Below are 21,644 nucleotides of genomic sequence, written 5' to 3'. Positions count from 1 at the left end.
GTGAGAATCACAAATTTGTCTTGACCGAGGAATGTCCTGAAGTCCCTCCCGCTACTGCTGCCAAAACTGCAAGGGAAAAGTTTGATAATTGGATCTTATCAAACAACAAAGCAAAGTGTTATATGCTTGCGAGTATGAGCTATGTGCTCAGAAAAAAGTTTGAGAACACTGAAAGTGCTTATGAGATCCGGGATACCCTTCAAGATATGTTTGGGCAGCAGTCAGATCAGTGCAGGCATGAGGTCACCAGATCCTACATGACCAAGAAAATGAAGAAAGGAGTTTCTATCAGAGAACATGTATTAGACATGATCAATATAATGCACGATAACATTATCCATGGGGCAATCATTGATGAAAGGACTCAAGTAAGCATTATACTTGAATCGCTTTCTCCAGCTTTCAAAGGTTTCACAACCAACTATGTCATGAACAAATTATCATATAACATGACACAACTGTTGAATGAATTGCAAACTTATGAATCTCTTAACAAAGGTTCTGAGAAAGAAGGAGAAGAAAATGTTACTGATTCTAATCCATCCTCTTCAAAGGCTAAAACCAAAATGAGGAAAAATGGAAATGGAAAGGACAAGGAGAAAGAGAAAGACAAGAATTCAAAGAAGCCTAAAAAGTCATCCAAAGGCAAAGAGAACAAGAACACCAAAAGCTCCAAAAAGAAGACCCCTAAAGGGACTTTCTTCCACTGTGGAGTAGATGGTCACTGGAAGAGAAATTGTCCAAAGTATCTCGCTGACCTGAAAGAGAAAAAGAAAGGTAAATTTGATTTACTTGTGTTAGAAGCTTGTTTAGTGGAAGACAATTCCCCATCATGGATAGTAGATTCAGGAGCCACTAACCATGTTTGTTTTTCTCTACAGATTCTTAGTTCGACGAGGAAGCTTGCTGATGGAGAGGTGACTACGAGGGTAGGCAGTGGTCAGATTGTCTCTGCAGCAGCAGTTGGAACAACCTGTTTGGAATTTGAGAAGAATAAATTTCTTGTTTTTGAGAACGTTTATTATATTCTTGGATTTTCTAGAAACTTAATTTCTGTTTCTATGTTGCATGAACAAGGTTTTAAAATTTCTTTTAATAATAATTCAATTGTTATTTCAAGATATGGTTTTAAGATATGTTATACAAAATCTATTGATGGGCTTTATAAACTGCAAGCTAAAGAGAAATTTGTTTATAATTCTGAATTATTTAAAACAGCTAATCCTAGATCTATTAAACGACAAAGGATTGATTCTGATAGTGAAACATATTTGTGGCACTTGCGATTGGGCCATATTGGTCTAGACAAAATTAATAGGCTTATAAAGGATGGTCCTTTAAGAGAACTATCTATTGGATCTCTCCCTGTTTGTGAATCCTGTCTAGAAGGCAAAATGACCAAGAGACCTTTGTTTGCTAAAGGTTCAAGAGCTACATAACCACTTCAGCTAGTACATATGGATGTTTGCGGTCCACTTAATATACAAGCAAGAGGAGGTTATGAATACTTCGTCACTTTCATTGACGATTATTCAAGATATGGTTACCTATACTTAATGCAAAGTGTTGTACCCAGTTTTCGAGCCATGTTAAATGTGACCTCGAAAGTTGGATTCACAAACAATTGGACTCGTAAGGTTTAGAGTATGCTCCAGGACTAAATAACGAGCCTGCAAGACATAGACGACCTCGAATATGGTGACCTCGAAGTGTTCATGACCTCGAAAGGTAGCTCCGGAGACGCATCCATCCTCAGGGATGACCTCGGATCAGCGGTCCCGAGCTCGACGCATATACGATCTCGAAAGCCATGTGACCTCGGGAGATGTCTCTAGCTCGAAAGCTGACGAAAAACCTGGGAAGCTAAGGCCTTGGAGATATATGATAAAAACCTTGAATATCTATAAGTGTTGTCCATACGAGATGTAATCCTCATTTATTACTGTAAATCCCCTAGAATCGTGGGATATTATTTGGTCAGTTATACGTCCCCTGGTCTTCAGGGGGCGTTTCCTTTTATATTTGATTATAGGCATTTAAAGCCATTTATTTTATTTACGCAAAAAGAGTAACTACCCAAAATATGTGGGATAGTATTCTGCAGCCTTCTCTATAAATAGAGAGGTCATGCACCATTGTAATGGATCGAAATTCATAACCTTGAGAGAAAACTCTGAAGAATTCATGCTTAAGAATTTTCAGAGATAATCTTGAGTTTAATAACAGAGACTCGTGGACTAGGCAGATTTAACTGCTGAACCACGTAAAAATCGTGTGTTTGTGTTGTTATATTTTAATTGGCCATTATCAATTATTGTTTACGTGCTCTCCTTTCACTGTTGACGAAAAACTGCGTCAACACAAAGAAAATCTGAAACTTTTATAAAGTTCAAAGAGTTTCAAGCAGAGGCAGAAAAGCAATTAGGTAAATTGTAACGTCCCGATTTCCCGAGATGTTACTCAGGGAGTCCATTTAAAAATAATAAACAATAAATACTTTAAGACACTAAGAGAAAATATTTATTTAAAATTTAAGCAGACAATGCGATCTCACTATTTAAAAATAAAATGTTGGACGCTAGGTTTAATAACAAAAACATAAAGAAAATAATCATTCAAGTCTGAAAATTTAAAAACATAACATTTATTTCTAAAAACATAAAACAACTGGAGCCCAGCCTCTAACATGTTCGGTCCATACCTTGAGCCCGCACTACTCACTGCTTTGCTTTGCCTTTACCTGCACACAGAGTACCCATGAGCTAACGCCCAGTAAGAAGAGATATGTAGGACATAACTCCCCAAACCAGAAAACATAAACTTTCAACTAAACATAAATAAACATCATAAGCACAATAATCATCGGGCGATATATAAACACCATATCACACTAACATAATGTGAGTTACACTCACACACATAAATACTAACAAGTCATGTTGATTGGACATGAAATGTAATCTGCCTTGCCTGCGCTGTACTCACACTCGACATTCCCACGGTGGCACCTAGTCTAGCCTGCACTGTACTCACACTCGGCCATTCCCTTGAGACATCGTTGCCCTGCCTGCGCTGTACTCACACTCTGAAATTCCATGGTGGTATCCTATTATCTTGAGTTATACACACCCAAGATAATTCCTGCAAGTGCTATACTCACACAAGCAGCTAAATTCTAGTAGCACGCCTACTCTATCATCTAAGCATGTCTACTAACTAAAATCCCTAACACTATCCTCATGCTAGTCAACCTAATGCAACAATACAAGTCACAAATATAATTACATAATTAAACAAATAAGAAAACAAGGTTGTACACATAACGTACACCCTGTGCGCAGATGTCCACTCTTCTTACCTTAAACTGTGCATTTTCCGCTGACGTGTCTCGAATCACTCGCTGTGTCACCTCGATGACCGCTAGCTCCTAGACGTCCAATTACACAGCGAAAATTTAGGAAAAATAAAATAGGCGTTAAGGTTTTATTTCTAAACCTTAATTATCGAAATAATTTAACTATGCCATTTATTGTGACAGTCATAATCCCGTGATCCGTAAGGGAAAAGACCGGGTAAGCTGTGCAATCCCACACCACCTGGGGATGGTCAAGTATGATGATTCTAAGACTATGTAGGTATGGGACTACACAGTTGAAAGAGGGCTTAAATGGATTAATGGGTACTACCTATATCAACAAGATGCATCTTCTTTTCGGTAGCCCATCACTTGAGAACTCCAAAGTTAAGCGTGCTTGACCTACTGTAATCTAGGGGTGGGTGACCTCCTGGGAAGTTTTCCTAGGAAGCATGTGAGTGAGGAAAAAGCACGTTGAAAAGACTCGTGTTGGTTTGTAGGGACAATCGTCATTCCAAAAAGCAGCCATAGTGACGTGGGGCGTCATAAATGGTATCAGAGCCTTGACCCAGCCGAAAGTGTGGCCGACGGGGACGTCGGGCCCGTAAGGGGGGGTGATTGTGACAATCATAATCCCATGATCCGTAAGGGGAAAGACCGGGTAAGCTGTGCAATCCCACACCGCCTGGGGAAGGTCAAGTGTGATGATTCTAAGACTGTGTAGGTATGGGACTACACAGTTGAAGATGGCTTAAATGGATTAATGGGTACTACCTATATCAACAATAATCATCTTCTTTTTGGTAGCCCATCACTTGAGAACTCCAAAGTTAAGCGTGCTTGACCTGGGGTAATCTAGGGATGGGTGACCTTCTGGGAAGTTTTCCTAGGAAGCATGTGAGTGAGGACAAAGCACGCTGAAAAGACTCGTGTTGGTTTGTAGGGCCAGTCGTCATTCCAGAAAGCAGCCATAGTGACGTGGGGCATCACATAAATCACTAAAAGTTCTTCGATCTGATCGAGGATGAGAGTACTTGGATTTTGAATTCGAGGACCATCTGCATGAGCATGGTATTCAATCCCAACTCACTGCACCTGGAACGCCACATCAAAATGGTGTTTCAGAAAGACGGAACAAAACGTTATTAGATATGGTCAGATCAATGATGAGTTTCTCATCATTACCACTGTCATTATGAGGCTATGCGATTCAATGTGCTCTATACATATTGAATGTTGTTCCATCTAAGTCTATCCAGAAGACACCCATGGAATTATGGAATGGTTGTAAACCTAGTTTACACCATTTTCGAATTTAGGGGTGTCCTGCACACATGCTTAAAGGAAAGACCGGGAAGTTGGAATCACGCTCTGAAGTGTGCATGTTTGTGGGATATTCCAAAGAGACTAGAGGCAGAATTTTCTATAGTCCAAAAGAAAATAAAACATTTGTATCGACAAATGCAACTTTTCTTGAACATGACTATGTTAATAACCACAAACCTCTTAGTAAGGTTGTACTGGAGGAGATGGTCTCGAATGAAGTTGCAAAGTCACCAGCAACAACCAATGAAAAACGACAAGAGGAAACTACTAGTTCTAGTCAGAATAGTAGAGAACCTCGTCGTAGTGGGAGGGTTAGTAAGCAACCCACACACTATGAACACGAAGTTCAAATGCTTGTGTCAGACACAAACAAAGATGATCCATTGACATTTAAAGATGCAATGAATGATTCTGACAAGGACAAATGGCAAGAAGCCATGAACCAAGAAATGAAATCAATGTATTCCAATTCTGTTTGGGGTTCTTGAAGATCCACCTGAGAATATCAAACCCATTGGTTGCAAGTGGATATTCAAGAAGAAAAGAGGAGTGGATGGGAAAGTAGAGACTTTCAAAGCAAGGCTTGTAGCCAAAGGTTACACACAAAAAGAAGGGGTTGACTATGAAGAAACCTTTTCTGCTGTAGCCATGCTAAAATCCATTCGTATACTCTTGTCCATAGCCACGTGCATGGATTATGAGATTTGGAAAATGGATGTCAAAACAACTTTTATAAATGGCTACCTTGATGAAACCATTTACATGTCTCAACCAGAAGGGTTCAAATTAAAAGGTCAAGAGCAAAAAGTTTGCAAGCTTCTTAGGTCCATCTATGGACTCAAACAAGCTTCTAGATCTTTGAATCTTAGATTTGATGACACAATTACAAAGTTTGGTTTTGAACAAAACATTGACGAACCTTGTGTCTATAAACAAATCAAAGATAGTGTAGTAGTATTCCTCGTTCTTTATGTTGATGAGATATTACTTATTGGAAATGACATAACATCATTATCAAAGGTAAAGAACTGGTTAGCTGAACAATTCCAAATGAAAGATTTGGGAGAAGCCAAGCATGTTCTGGGCATTAAAATTCTTAGAGATAGACAGAACAAAACTTTGGCACTGTCTCAAGCAACTTATATTGATAAGGTGCTAGAACGCTTTAATATGCAAAACTCCAAAAAAGGTGATATGCCAACCCATTCTGGAGTATTCCTTTCCAAGGAGCAGTGTCCCAAAACACCTCAGGAAGAGGAAGATATAAGACAGTATCCCTATGCCTCAGCAGCAAGCAATATAATGTACGCCATGTTGTGTACAAGACCTGACATTTGTTATGCAGTAGGGATAGTTAGCCGTTATCAATCCAATCCTGGATTGAATCGTTTGATTGCAGTGAAGAATATTCTCAAGTATCTTAGAAATACTAGAGATTATATGCTTGTATATTCAGGTGGAGACCTGAACCCCACTAGTTACACTGATTCTGATTTTCAATTAGACAGAGATAGTTGGAAATCGACTTCTGGATCAGTGTTTACTCTTGGAGGAGGAGCAGTAGTCTGGCGAAGTATTAAACACCAGCATTGCAGACTCCACCATGGAAGTCGGGTATATAGCATCTTGTGAAGCATCTAAGGAGGCTGTGTGGCTCAACAAGTTCTATTCCGATATGGAAGTAGGGCCAGATGTGGATAAGCCACTAGTCCTATACTGTGATAATAGTGGGGCAGTAGCTAACTCAAAGGAACCACAGAGTCACAAGAGGGGAAAGCACATTGAGAGGAAGTATCACTTGCTTAGAGAGAAAGTTCATCGATGAGATGTTGCAATTATGAAGATAGATTCAGAGCATAATCTTGCACATCCTTTCACAAAGAATTTATCCATGAAATCTTTTAAGGAGCATGTAAGAAACATGTGAATTAGAGATATGCCTCATTTGCTTTAGGGCAAGTGGGAGATTGTTGGGAATTGTGCCTTGAAAGCATATGTAGTAGACATTGTTTTAAGAAATAAATAAATAAATTGAATTTGTTATGCATATATTTTATGGACTATATTATTCTGTGATAATATTATGTAAATATCATAAAAAATTCCTAAGTTCATATATGTAATCTCAAACACGTATTGGTACGGGAGGATTGTGTATGAGATAAATGAACTTGAATAGTTCGCAGTAAAATAAAGTTATGGAATCTTTAGATTAATTACTGCAAGTACGGTCCACTAGTATTATGAATACATGTGATCTAGATCCGGATCACTAGTGTAGTAGAACACTTTAGTGGAGGTACTTTATATATTAGAGAATATATAGAACTGGACCAGATATGTTTATTAATACTTAGTTAAATAACGTTTCGAAGTATTAATTAAATATATCAACTGATGATCATATACAAATAGATCTTAATCCTAAAGTTACTATGAACTCTTTTTTATGTTATATGAGTTCTTTGATTCACTCGTTAGGGTCTGTCAGAATGATCAGGCTAGAAACTTTTGTTTTGGGAACTCATTAATGTATATGGCTAGGGACATAGTATACAGATATGGAATCTAAACCTTCTCCTAAGAGATTGAATAATAGTTCTCTTAAGGGTTGACTTTTGGAACTGAAAAAGTTATTGAGCTCAAATTCATAATTTAGTTATGAATTAACCTTCACTAGTAAAGGCAATGGTACTTAAGGAAACAAGATATAATTAAAAGGGTAAAACGGTAATTTTATTCCCGATTAATTATGAACCATTATTAGATGGTTAATTTGTATGTAATAATTATATCAATGAACGCTTTATTTTATAAAGTACTCAGTAAATGAAATGTCTATAATTACAAGAGTGCAGTCTCATATTTACAATGGAGTTATCATGAGATTAATAAATTATGATTATTTAATTAAAGAGTTTTAATTAATAATCTCAAATTTATTAGAGCTTTGAATTATAGGTCCATATGTCCCCATAGCGGCTCTATCAACACTATTCAAGGCAAAAGTTGATATAAAGGAAAAAATGGTTGAAAGACATATTTAAGAAGAAATTTGTTATTCGGGCCAAATATGCAATTATATGATAATAATGATTAATTAATTAATTACAAATTAGTTGTAATTAATAAAATTAATTAATATTTGATTAATATGTAATTTTTGAAAATATATTAAATAATGAAATTAATTTTGAAATTATATTAAATAATTAATTAATTATAATTTTCAAAATTATAATAAATTAAATATTTAATTTCGAAATTATTATTGGTTTTAATTAATTGGTAGAATTAATTAAATATTTTTATTTGAGTGGGAGATAATAATCTGATAAGTTCAAATTGGATTTGAATTTAAAAGATTGATATTTATTCAAATAATTAATTATATTTGATAATTAGTTAAAAAGATATTTAATTTAAATTTGAATTAATTATCAGGTTGTTAGATTTTTATCTGACAAAGTAGTTTGAATAAATAATTAAATAAAAATAGAAAAATCAAATATCCCTAAAATATAGGGTGGTACACGACCACACACAGTCCATGCACTGTGTGTGGCGTGTACTGCATAATTTTCAGGGATAGATTTTTCAATTTTATTTAATTAATTAATTAATTAATGGAAATTTCAAAAATTAGTTTTTGGATATTTTTATTAATAAGATAATTAATTAATTAAAAGATAAATTGTAAATTAGTTACATATTTATTTTTTTAATTTGAATATTTGTCTTTTTAAGTAAGACTTATGAAAAAATATATAAATAATTCAAGACACTCAAGTCATTCGCTCTGTGAAAAAGAACAATACTTTTCTATCTCTCCCTGAAAAGATACATAACCAATTTCAGGCCTTATTCTCTTGATCTCATGTGTTGAGTACATCAAGTAGAATCAGAAATTAACCATCCTTTATTCTATAAGTGCCCACACACTTGTTGAGGTGTAGAAAACGTTGTGGAAGATCTTTGTGTGAGTACCTGGGAGCAGCTTGGATAGGAAGTTCGTTCAAATTATGAAAAGATAGCAAGGACACTTGATAGGCTTCAAGAGGTATGTTTTCTATTCTTTTCTTGCTTATGATTAATGTATGTATATTAATGGATCTGCATATTTAAAGGTAGTTTAAATATGTTACAAAATTTTTGTTGTACACTGGGCCAACCCACCACCTTTCCGCTGCATATTAGGAAACTCGTTCCTAACAGGAAATTCCATCCCAAGCTTGAACTCAAATTTCTCAAACTTGTTAGCAGGGTTGTATTCACTCTTACTCTTTCTAACAGTGTGCTCATCATCACTACACAGGCTATTGAGATCATCCTAAGATATTACTCCTTCACAATCAACATAATCTTGCTCATTACAATGCTTTGTCACTGAAGACCACCACTTTCTTGGATCGGTTGTATTCTCTATATCCTTTTTATGTTCACCATCATCAGCATAATCTCCCTCTTCCAACAAAAAATCATCATCTTTCTCAACCTTCCTCTTTTCCTTTCTCATCTTCTTGTTACACTTCCTCAAGGGTTGCTTGTCATTTCTTTTAGTCTCAGTCGTAGTGTTATCTTGTAATTCAGGTGCTACTTGGTCTTCTTGAGATGGTACTTGGGCTTGGGGTGGGAAGGGTTATTCTATTTCATGAGTTTGAGGTGGTACTTGGGCTTGGGGTGGGAAGGGTAACTCTGTTTCATGATCTTGAGGTTGTATTTGGGCTTCGGGTACTTTGAAGTTGGGTTCATGGGCTGCATGAGTCTGAGGTGGTACTTGGGCTTGGGGTGGGAAGAGTAACTCTGTTTCATGGGCTTTGAAGTTGGATTCATGGGCTTCGGTTTCAGATGGTTCCTGTTATATTATTTTATAATATAAAGTAATATTATATTATTTTATAATATAATATTTTAGATTAAGTAAATGTGACAAAGAGTGTCACATATTGTAACATATAATAGAGAGTTACAATATTTAGATATATGAGAAATATACAAATATGTAACATATTTGGTGTTACAAATTCAGCTACAAATTTGTAACTTCCAAATATTACCCTTTATTGTGTAAATTTTTTGTTACACAATATTGAGATGAATTTCTTAAAGCCATATGTGAAATGGTTGTTAGAGATATGATTTTAACCCCAATAATGTGTTTTGGGGGTTATAAAATCAATTGGGAAGGTGTTGGAACCGTTTGGAAAAACAGCACAAAAATATGTGCTGAAAATTGTCAGTGGCCGCGGCCTGTGGGACAGAGAGCAGTGGCCACGACCACTGATGTCCTTGGCTGCGGCCATAGGTGCATTTTCTGACAAAACATTTTCAGTTTTTTCCAATATTTTTGAACGGTTCCAAAAACCCAAACAACTCCCGAATCTCATTTTTAATTCCATAAACATCCAATTAATCATTGGTAACAGCCATGGGGGTTGGTGGAATTTAAAATTCAAAGGGTGTCTCTAAACTCTATAAATAGGAGCCTATTTGTTGACGCAGTTCTTCGCTAACATGTAATTAATAGAATAAGAGAATGGGATTAGTGCTAAGTAATGAACCGTAACATATGAATGATCTTAAAATAAAACTGTGATACGAATACTTTTTTAGGTGGTTCAAAGGTTAAAATCCTTCTACTCCACCAGCCAATATTATTGCTAGTTATCTAGTATTCTTTACAGGGTATTTCTTTACACCATAGAATCCAACCCTTTGCAACTCCCAGGGTCTCCATATTTATAGGAGAGGGCACCTGGGGGTTGGCAAGGGGGGTCATCCCGTGACCTTCTTACCCATCATGTCACTTCTGTGACATTCATGATTAATTCCTAAAACCTGACAAGTGAAGTGTGGTCTAATCAATAGGTAAAGGGGATAATGGGCCGCACGGCCCAACCCAGTCGTGGGTGTCTGAACACGCACGTTTATGCTGCGTGTCCGAGAATTCAGGGATATATCAGACACGTGATGTCTGATATATGCACATTTATATTGCGTGGTTGACTTTATAAGGGGTCACAGCTGCCAACTCAAGCTCGTACCTCGAACTGGAGGTCTTCTTAGCCCGCGGTGTCCATACTTCTGACCCAACTCCTTAGTAACCTTAGTAAGCCTTTGGTTACCTTGAGCTAAAGAGGTGGGACCTGGTAACAGCAGCTCCAGGTACATGTCATCCACGTGGCTGATAAATAATTATGCCATACCTCAGCTCGCTAATAGCCCGTGGAGAATTAGGGCGTACACTATTGCTCACTTGAAAGACACAATTTTTCTATCCATTAGAGCACTTGGCTAGAAACACCTAGAGGCTTGATTATTCCAGAAAGCATTTCCAAAATCTGTGAGAGGTCCCTTAGTGCTTTAGTTAGGGGGAAAAAAACTTTTGGAAAAAGGTTTCAAACCTTGTTCAAGTTGGTGATCCCCAACACTCTTCACTCTGGTTGTGTGAGTGAGAGTTTCTTATTGTTTTGTTCTTGTTCTTATTTTTCTTCTACTGATTTTCTTTTCATCATTCTTGTTATATTTACTTGTATCTTTGTTTAGAGTTGTAATCTTTATTTCTTTTGTTTCAAACACTTCACTTTATTTGTATCCTTTTGCATAGAGTTGTATTTCTCTATTCTCTTCTTCTATTTCTTCTTTTGTTTATTTGTATTTTCAGTTATAGAGTTGTAACACTTTATTTAATCAATCCTTGTCTATTGTAATTTTTGCATAGAGTTGTAATTTTCTTACCATTTCCATTGAGGCAAATATATTTTTCCTAACAGATCCTAGGGTTCAAAATAATCATCTCAGGCCAAGACTTCTTCTTCTTCATCACTATCCAAAACAACCAAATCAGGAGCATCATCTACCTGTTCAACATTATCCACATCCACATCCACATCCTCTTCACTACCATCAGTGATAAATCCCTTAGGAAAACCCTCTGCACTTACTACAACATTCACTTCAGCATCTGGTAACTTTTCAATTCTACATTTTGGTAGAGTGACAGTTTCATAGTAACTGACAGCAGGAGCCACACAATCCTTGTCAGACAAGACCAAGAAGATATCAACCATCCTATACCTCCTTGTTTTCATATCAAAGATCATTACCCTAATATCTTCATCTGAAACTAACATGGCACCTTTGTGTACAAAGTTCCCATATGGCCTCCACCAAAAACCAACAGGCAGCTCATACCCAATATCCATTGAAATTTTCTCCAAATCATACTTGCTGAAACATTCCCAATCACACTAATCAAAATTATCAATCCCCCCCCCCCCCCTTTCATATTTTTTCTCATAAAAATGAATGAACCACCTCCCACCATGACGCACACTAATTGTGAATAACTCAAACTTCAAATCTGCTAATAAAGAAAAAAAATACATTGATTATTTACAGTAAAGTGCATATTTTGTTTCTATAATAGGGACCCATTCCTATTCCTCATATAGACAAAGCCAAAGAGCCTCTAAAAAGTATGACAATGATCAGAGAAATGAAAAAGCCCCACCACAATGCTCTGTTTTAGTCTAAGTAAAAAATGCATTATTTTAGCCTAACAGTGACAAAATCCCACGTCCCAAAGCATTACAATACCCCTTTCTTTTCCCTTTTACTCAGTCAAAAGTATTCCAAATAGATACCATCACAGTCAATGCACATGTCAACCTACACATACTTCCAAAAACTAGTACCCCACACCAAATTAATAATACACCAAACTAAAAACAAATCTCACCCACACCAAACACTTTACAGACTAAATCCCATAAGAAGCAACAAAAACCATTTCATCACATATATAACAAAGAGAAAACTAACTTACCATACTCAGGGGGTTCCTCCCCAGGAAGGCACCAAATATGCATTGGTGACTCTTCCCCTTCGTTTGGTCTGGTTCGTCTTCCTCAGGGTTTGCTTCATCTTCCTCTGGCAAGCTGTCGAAAATGGTTTGTGTGTCCCCTGGTGTTGACCCGAAGAGAGAGAGAGGGATAATTTGAGTGTTAGCTTTTTGGGGTTTCTGTTTTTGAAGGAATGGGTTTTAGTTTGAAAAGGAATTTGTGTCCCCTGGTGTTGACCCAAAGAGAGAGAGAGGGATAATTTGAGTGTTTGATTTTCGGGTGTTCTGTTTTTGAAGGAACTGGTTTCAATTTTTTTGGGTTTTTGTTTGATAAGTTTTTGAAAAAAATAAACGAGATTTACTCAGAGTTGTACATATGTCTTTTTTTCTCAGTTAACGGAGTGGCAGTGACGGAATTGGCCAAATCATAACGTTTGGTATATAATCCACCGAAAAAAATATGTGGTATATAAGTGTATAAAACTGAAAATACGTGGTATTTATGCTGTAAATACCCCTAAAAATATCATGTCCAAACTAATTAATTTCTCCATTCTTCTTAGTATTAGGAGACTATCACATCTGTGTTTTATGTTTTCTAAATTCGGCTGAACACATTAATTAACAATATTAGCCTTTTGCTACTCTTTACAAGCATCTGTGAGTATATTTATATAAGTATTGCAATTGAAACACTTTTTAGAATCATTATTTACATATAGCTTGCTAATTGAATTTTTAGATAAGATAAATAACAAATTTAATAACAATACTTCAATTGTGTACTATGATCAGCACCAACATCGAGTAGAAAAAAATGCATATTAATTACTAACAAATTAAAAATGAGAAAAAAATTAGAAAATAGACAGAATAGTTTGGAGAGATTTTAGGGTGTCACATCACCTCTTTAAAGCTCTCCTTTATATATACATGGTCCAAATGATGTGTAATGCACATTTGATTAATTTTATTTTGAAAAATTATAATTATTCTTATTAAATTGTTATGATTGTCATATAAGTTTTAAATAAATAAACAATATTATATATAAAATAATGACATAAACATATTAAAATAAAAATTAAATTAAAATTAAAACAAAAACATTGTTTATGGTTTTTTTAATAAAATAATAATATAATAACATTTTAGGTAAAAAAAACTACTCTATTTAAGATACATAATTATTCAAATCACACTTCAATGATTGAAGAAGAAACTTATTTATTATGGATAGAAGAGAAATATTATTCTAATTTCTTATGTAGTTACACAACCATAATATATATAATGTATTTATAACGTTTGTTGTATTTAATATGAATATATATTTTTATAAGTTAAATTAAGTAGTGATGGGTGTTGTTTCTAAACATTTATTTTCATATTTCAAATAGATATGTGCATAAATTTGTCTGTTTTCTTGTTTTTTTTTTTAGATTTGAGTTTTTCAGCATTTTTTCATCTCGATGGATTATGATAATTTATCAAACATTAGTGAAGAAAACAATGCATCTCGATGCTCGATTTATCTTGATACATCTTGGTAAATATTATAAGTTTTATTTGTTTTTGCTCAATATGTTTCGATAGACCTCGATGTCATCTCGATGTGAATTTGATATGTTTTATCTCAATATGTCTCAATGGCCCTTGATGCCATCTCGTGTTGGAAAAACAATCAGAGTGCGCAGGGAAATTGGCGTGGTGGACCCAGTGTATATAACACAATTTTTTTTCCATCTCTCATATAAACAGTTTATATGTTTAAGAAAACATCTAGACAGAAACATTAATATACAATGTTATTAATCATGCAACATATATATAAATATATAAATATACACATATTTATATATATCATATACACATATACACAAATATTCAAGAACAACATTATTTTCCTCTTGAAGCCTATCAAGTGTCCTTGAGTCTTTTCGTATATATATCGATCTTACTATCCAACCCTTTGAGTATTCAAACCATGATCTTCCGAAGTGTTCTCTACACCTCAAGATGTATGTGGGCACATAGAAAATATGAGTTTGTAATTTAGAAATCACAAGTATATCTCAACACATGAAAACTTGGATTTTGGCTTGAGAAGGGTTAAAATAAAAGAAGATGATGAAGATAATCTTTGTCTGACAAATTCTGAAAATTTTATGAATTCTCACTGACTTGTATATTTGTTTCTTGTTATTCTATAACATATATATAGAGATTATGTATTACCTTATTATTCCTAATAATAATAGTAATATAATAATAATAATATCATAATGATGATAGTAATTGATTTAGGTAAAAATCTAACTTACCAAATTTGAAAATATCTATTTTCAAATTATTAATTAATTAAATAAATAAAATAAAAACAACACAAATACATTATCTGCATACTACTACATGCATGGCACAGTCCCTGGGCTGTGTCATGCGTGGATAGCTTCCCTTTTCAGGGATATTGCAATTTTCTTTTATTTATTTATTTCACTAAAATCAATTATTCCACAAAATGTGATATTATTATTTTAAGGAAAAAAATCACAACCATATTTTAAAATTTAAAATTTAAATTCAAAATTCAAATTGATGATCATCATTATCATCATCTTTTATAATTCAATAAATCAAAAACTATTTTTGATTTACCAATTTTATTTTCTCCCACTCAAATAAAATAATTAATTTATTTATATATATACATTTTGAAATTATATATTTAAATTAATAAACATATTTTCAAAAATTTAATAATTAATTCCAAATTAATTATTCAATCTCAATTATCATACAATTGTATACTTGACCTGAAGAATAAAATTCTTCTCAAATTTCCAAATTACAGTTTTACCCTTGTATCAACTCTTACCTTGATATGGTGTTAATAGAGCTATCATGGGGATATATGGACCTATAATATCTAGCTCCAATAAATATTAGATTATTAATCAAAGCTCTTTGATTAAATAATCATATTTATTAATCTCATGATTAATCCACTATAAATATGAGATTAAACTCTTGATAATTATAGACATATATTTATAAAGTACTTTATTAAAGAATAAAGTGTCCATTAATATAATCATTACATACAACGTTAATCCTCTATTAATGGTTCATAATTAAAATGAAATAAAATTACTGGTTTACCCTTTTAACTATATCTTGTTCCTAGAGTATCATTGATTTTACTAGTGAAGGTTGTGTCACAACAAGTTTGTGACGTGAGAGCTCATAACCTTTTCAGTTCTAAAATTCAACCCAATAGGGAACCATTATTCAATCTATAAGAATGTATAGATTCCATATCTGTTAAACTATGTCCCCAGCCATATATATCATTGAGTCTCCAAAATAATTGTTCTTAGCCTGATCATTCTGACAAACCTTAACGCATGAATCAAAGGATCATATGACATATATAAGAGTTCATAGTAACCTCAGGATTAAGATCATCGTGTATATGATCATCATTTGATGTGTTTGATTAATATTATGAAATGATGTTTAAACAAGTATTAACAAATCACATCTGGTCCACTTCTATATATAAAGTACATTCACTAAAGTGTTCTACTACACTAGTGACCTGGATCTAAGTCACTTGTATTCATAATACTAGCGAACCGTACTAGCAGTAATTAATCTAAATATTCTATAACTTTATTTTATTGCGAACTATTTTAAGATTATTATCTTAATCTCGATTCTCTCATACCAATATGAAATTAAGACCACATAGATAAACTTTGGATTTTTTTTTATATTTACTTAATATTATCAACATAATATCGGACATAGTCTATTTATAATAATTCAATTAAATTATTTATTTTATTTAAAATATTTGTCAACTATAATTGCTTTAAGAACACTATTGCCAACAATCTCCCACTTTCCCTAAAGCAAATTGAGGCATCTCTCTCAATGTGTCAATCACATTATCCTAAACGAATTTGTCTAACAAAGTCTTTCTTATCAGTTTTGTAAGAAACTATTTTTGAAGCTTTCTTCAAGATCATTACATCAATTATGTAAAATTCTCTTGAATTAAATGATACTTCATTTCATGTGCTTTACCCTTTCATGATTTCTAGTTCTTCTAGAATAGTTGTATCTCCATTGCTTTCGCAAAGAGATACTAGTAGTTTATTCTAGTCTGAAACCCTTCCAAAATGGTAAAGAACTAAGCTAAATCAAATAGCCTATTTAACTGCTCATAGCTGTTACATTTCGGCTTCTATGGTGAAACATATAAATCTGAAATGTCCAATACATTTCCAGATTAATGTTTTTCCTCCACAGTTATGGAAGCTAATTCTATATCAATCTTTGAAGATTTCTATCTGGTTTAAAATCAGTTTATCCTTTGGGATTTTAGGTCACTTCCTAAATACACAAACATATAATCTCCATTATATTCAAGATACTCAAAATTAAGTCCTTATAATTATTCAATGACTCGATCCATCATTGGATTGACAACTGCTGACTATTCCCACTGTTTAACAAATGTTAATTCGAAAATATAACATTCGATACAATAAACAGTCCATCACTGAGTTGTAGGAATACTGTCTCATGTCCTTCTTTTCTAGTAAAAGAATAAATGGACATTATTATTTAGATAATACATTCCCCTGACCGGGAAGGCAAAAAACCTTTCTTAGATTTTTGTAAACTAAAGTATTTAAGCTTCTTATATATATAAGTCGCTTGAGACCGTGCCAAAAAATTGTTCTTTTAATCTCTATAGATTTGAATGTATACAACATTCTTGGCTTTTCTAAATCTAATAATAGAAATGTTCAACTAACCATTTCTTTTCTATTGATAATTTCTCTACATCATTCTCAATGATTAGAACGTTATCAATATTAAAAAGAAGAATCACTACATAATCTTTCTGGTCGAGAACTTCAAACGGTTTTGTCATGTTAGCCATTCAGTAAAGACTTCTTAGACATCCATTTAAATTAATCTCATAATCCATGCATAAAGCAATGGATAAGAGTATGTAAACAGATTTAAGCTTGGTTATAGTAGAAGATATTTATTCGAGTAATAAATTCTTCTTTTTGTTTATAGCCTTAGGCTATTAACCTTACTTTGAAAAGTCTGTACTTTCCTCAACTCTCTTCTTCATCTTGAATATCCTGTTTCAAACTGAAGTTCAATGAATTTTAGTTGGATGTTCAAGGGTCCATATGTCATAGAATTCCAAATTCCATTTCTAGATTCATGGTGTTTCAACCATTGTTTTCTATAAAAACCCTTTTCATTTCAAACTCGCATGTGAATGAAATATAGTTATATTGTGTTACACATAATTAACTAAACTTTATGTTTGTAATGGAGTAGTTACTAACTAACGCTCCCACTGCGATAATGCATTACAGAATTTGTGGTATTCTCTAGTTTATCATTGTTAATTATCAGTAACTTGCTTATTTTGACTTGTAGTCATTATTTCTAGTATAACTTAACTAGAAATATATAGTGATTATAATAATCATGCCTCATTAAAGTAGCATTTAAGAGATACAAACTCTTTTGTAATCTTTTATGATTATTAGACTATTTCACTAAATGACTTCATGGAAATTTTTTCAATTTATTTACATAACGACTTGTGAATCCCAACTTTCAAGTCTTTGATGTTGCTCAATCAAACATGTACATAGTATAACAAGTGTAAAAATTATAAAAATAATAAAGAGGATAATGATTGCTCATTGTCTATTTAATCTTATCTAATATGATTATATTCCATTTTCAAAATACTAATGTTGCTTTAGCATTTTGTATGTGAGTTGGGTTTGAATTCCAAGTTCACATGCAAATTACTTGAATTCCAAATTCGAGTTTAGACTTTCTTTTGATCAGATCAAATAAGTCTTTAAGTGACTTTACTTTGAATGTTGCATGAAAATTTCTAGAAATTTTCTTTGCTTTCACAAAATTAAACATATCTTAAATAAATGTCAATCAATATTGACTTACTATTTATTATCTCTTTTAGCTTTGAACATTAAAATATTCAATATACATCTCTATGTAGCTAAACAATTATGTGATTTTTGAGCCTTTATTAGAGAAATTTCTTTTGGTTAACTTTAATTAATAGATTATATAAACAGGGAGAGAACCAATGAATGATTCCAATAAAGGACTGTCTTTTATTTGTTTTATGTGTCTATTAATTACAAGCCAATCTGAAAAAATAATTCACATATATGTTTCACTTAATTGTGGTTGGAATAATATGTCTTATTTATTAAATCTATGATTGGAACAATGATGAATAATTCATAATTATCATTTATAGTCATTGATGAAATAGGTGTAACAAATATATTTAAAAAATAACAACTGAATTTATTATTCAAAAGAAATATAAACTTGTTCAATCATCAAATAAAGGAATCTAAAATATAGTTTCTAAAAAGAATTCGATAGCTAATTTAAAGAAACAGACTTAATACAAAGTTGAAAATAAAAAACTAAATTTTATGCCAGTTATTTCTTAATCTACCAATCTGCAACCTTTTTCTTGTTTCTCTTTCGCATTTCTTTCTTTTATTTAATAATGTGTTCCTGAAAACAAGACAAAAATATGGTTTGTAGTATAAATTTTTTGAATCAACTATTCAAATATATTCAAATGAGAGTTTTTGAGTAAATCAAATTTACCCTGTATTTCAAAAATTGAGCATGTGCCAGAGCATCATTCCTTATCATGGCCCACATCTCGTATGCAGATCTAAGGTTCACATATCTTGATTTAATATCGTCAGGCATAGTCTTTAGTATGCAATGACGAGCCAAATAATCAGATCTCATCCAATCTGCATATTTTTTATGACTATCATAATCAGATAAAGTTGATGACTCATCTGGAGGCACATCAATGATTGCATCATACACTTTTAGTTTACTCAGAAATATGTGTATGTTTTTGTACCAATCATCAAGATTGTTGAAGTCTAAATGAAAAGTACTTAGGTAGCCGTCATAAGGATTCACTGGTTCTTCCACATTTTGAGGTCCTTGATAAGGATTAAGAGAATTAACAATTATTGTTGGAAATAAATAAATAAAATATAATGAATTAAAACATATAATAAATATCATATTTTATTTGGAAAGTAAACATGATGCATGAACGCAACATATAAAAACACATAAAAATTATATATTAATCCACGATAAATTAATTTGAAAATTAATGGACTAGCCTTGGGGTAAGTCAGACTAACTCCAAATTAATTTTGAGACAAATCTCAATTTCATAAGTGAAAACTTAAAAACACATTTTTCTCTTTTGACTTATGAACTACCGCTAGTTGTTAGAGAATATATTTTATTGTTCAATGGAAAAGCGGAAAAACCAAAAATACAACTCTATGCAAAGAATACAATGGACAAGATGATAGATAAATATGTTTACAACTCAATAACCAACAATACAAGTAAATGTAGAAAAGAGAGAAAGAAGAGAATTATTAGAACAAAACTCTAAAACAAGAGATACCAATAAATATGTAAATAGAAATAGAAGAAGAGGATTACAAACTCAAAACAATAATAATACAAGAAGAACAACTAAATGAAAAGATCAATGAAAAACACAAACTCACACTAAACCAAAGTGTAGAGTAATGGGGATCACCAACTTGAACAAGGTTCAAAACCTTTGTCCAAAAGCTTATTTCCCCCTATTCTCTAAGCACTAAGGGATCTCTCAAGGAAATAGCTCTCTAGAATAATCAAGCCTCAAGGTGTATTTTTCATCCAAGTACTTTGTGGATGAAAAATGGTGTATCTTACAAGTGAGCATTAGGCTCCTATTTATAGAGTTTTGAGACACCCTTTGAATTTCAAATTCCACCAACCCCATGGCTGTTACCAATGATTAATTGGATGTTTTATGGAATTAAAATAGAGATTTGGGAGTTACTTGGCTGTTGGAAACGTTCAAAATTGGATAAAAACCGAATTTGTATGAAGCTGTCAGCCACTAGGGCCGCGACGCTTGTTTCAAGCGTCGCGGCCCTTGGTCATTTTCAGCAAACAATTTTTTTTTAGTTTTTTCCAAAACGTTCCAATTTATTCCCACTTGATTTTGTAACTTCCATACACAATATGGGAGTTAAAATCACATCTCTATCAGCCATTTCTCATATGGCTTTATGAAATCCAATCTCAAATGTGTAACATATAATATACACATTATTGGGTAATATTTGGGAGTTACAAATTTGTAACTGATTTTGTAACTCCAAAATATGTCACATTTAGGCACACACATGTGTCCGATTTTGTAACTCTCAATAATATGTTACAAGGTGTGACAAATCACATTTGTGTGAAAAATCACATTTTTCACATTATTTAATCTAATATTATATTATATGAAATAATATAACACTAGTTTGGTCAAGATGCACTAGTCGTGCTCGAAAGCCTAGAGACACATTTGGAGTGTAACTCATTATTTTCAATCAATGACTTAACTCCAGAGTGTGTCTTAGGGTCAATCAAACTTGAAATACATCACTAATTATATTCTCATAAGAGAAGTCAACCTTGAGATAAAATAAACATATTTGGAAGCCTTTCCTTAGGAAGGCTGCAAACGGAGGCGACACAAGGCTCTTCCTATGCCTCTCAGTGTTCAACCAATAATGGAGACCAAGAGACTTATTGTCATAACTCCCTCTCCCACTCACTATCTAGAAAAAGTGGGGTTTTCACAAAATCAATATTTTTTAATTTATTTGTAAAAATAAATTTAATTATTTTTACCAAATGATATTCTAATAATTACTAATCCAATTAAGCAAAACATAAAAAATTGTGCCCTTAATTTTAATTTTAATTTTTCTTTAATTAAGAGAATATCATTTTTATTTTAATAAAATATTTTTCATTAAAATAACAAATTAAACAACTTTAATTTTGATTTACCACCTTAACTAATTAAGACTAAATTTATTATTATATGAATTATCATATATAAACATATAATAAAATATAGGACGTTGCTAATAGCATGTTTCTACATGATTGTAATGCATGCTAATTGCATAGTGTGTATATGAATAA

Source organism: Humulus lupulus, chromosome 2, assembly GCF_963169125.1.
Source record: "Humulus lupulus chromosome 2, drHumLupu1.1, whole genome shotgun sequence".
NCBI classification, from domain to species: domain Eukaryota; kingdom Viridiplantae; phylum Streptophyta; class Magnoliopsida; order Rosales; family Cannabaceae; genus Humulus; species Humulus lupulus.
Note: the sequence above shows the minus strand (reverse complement) of the source record.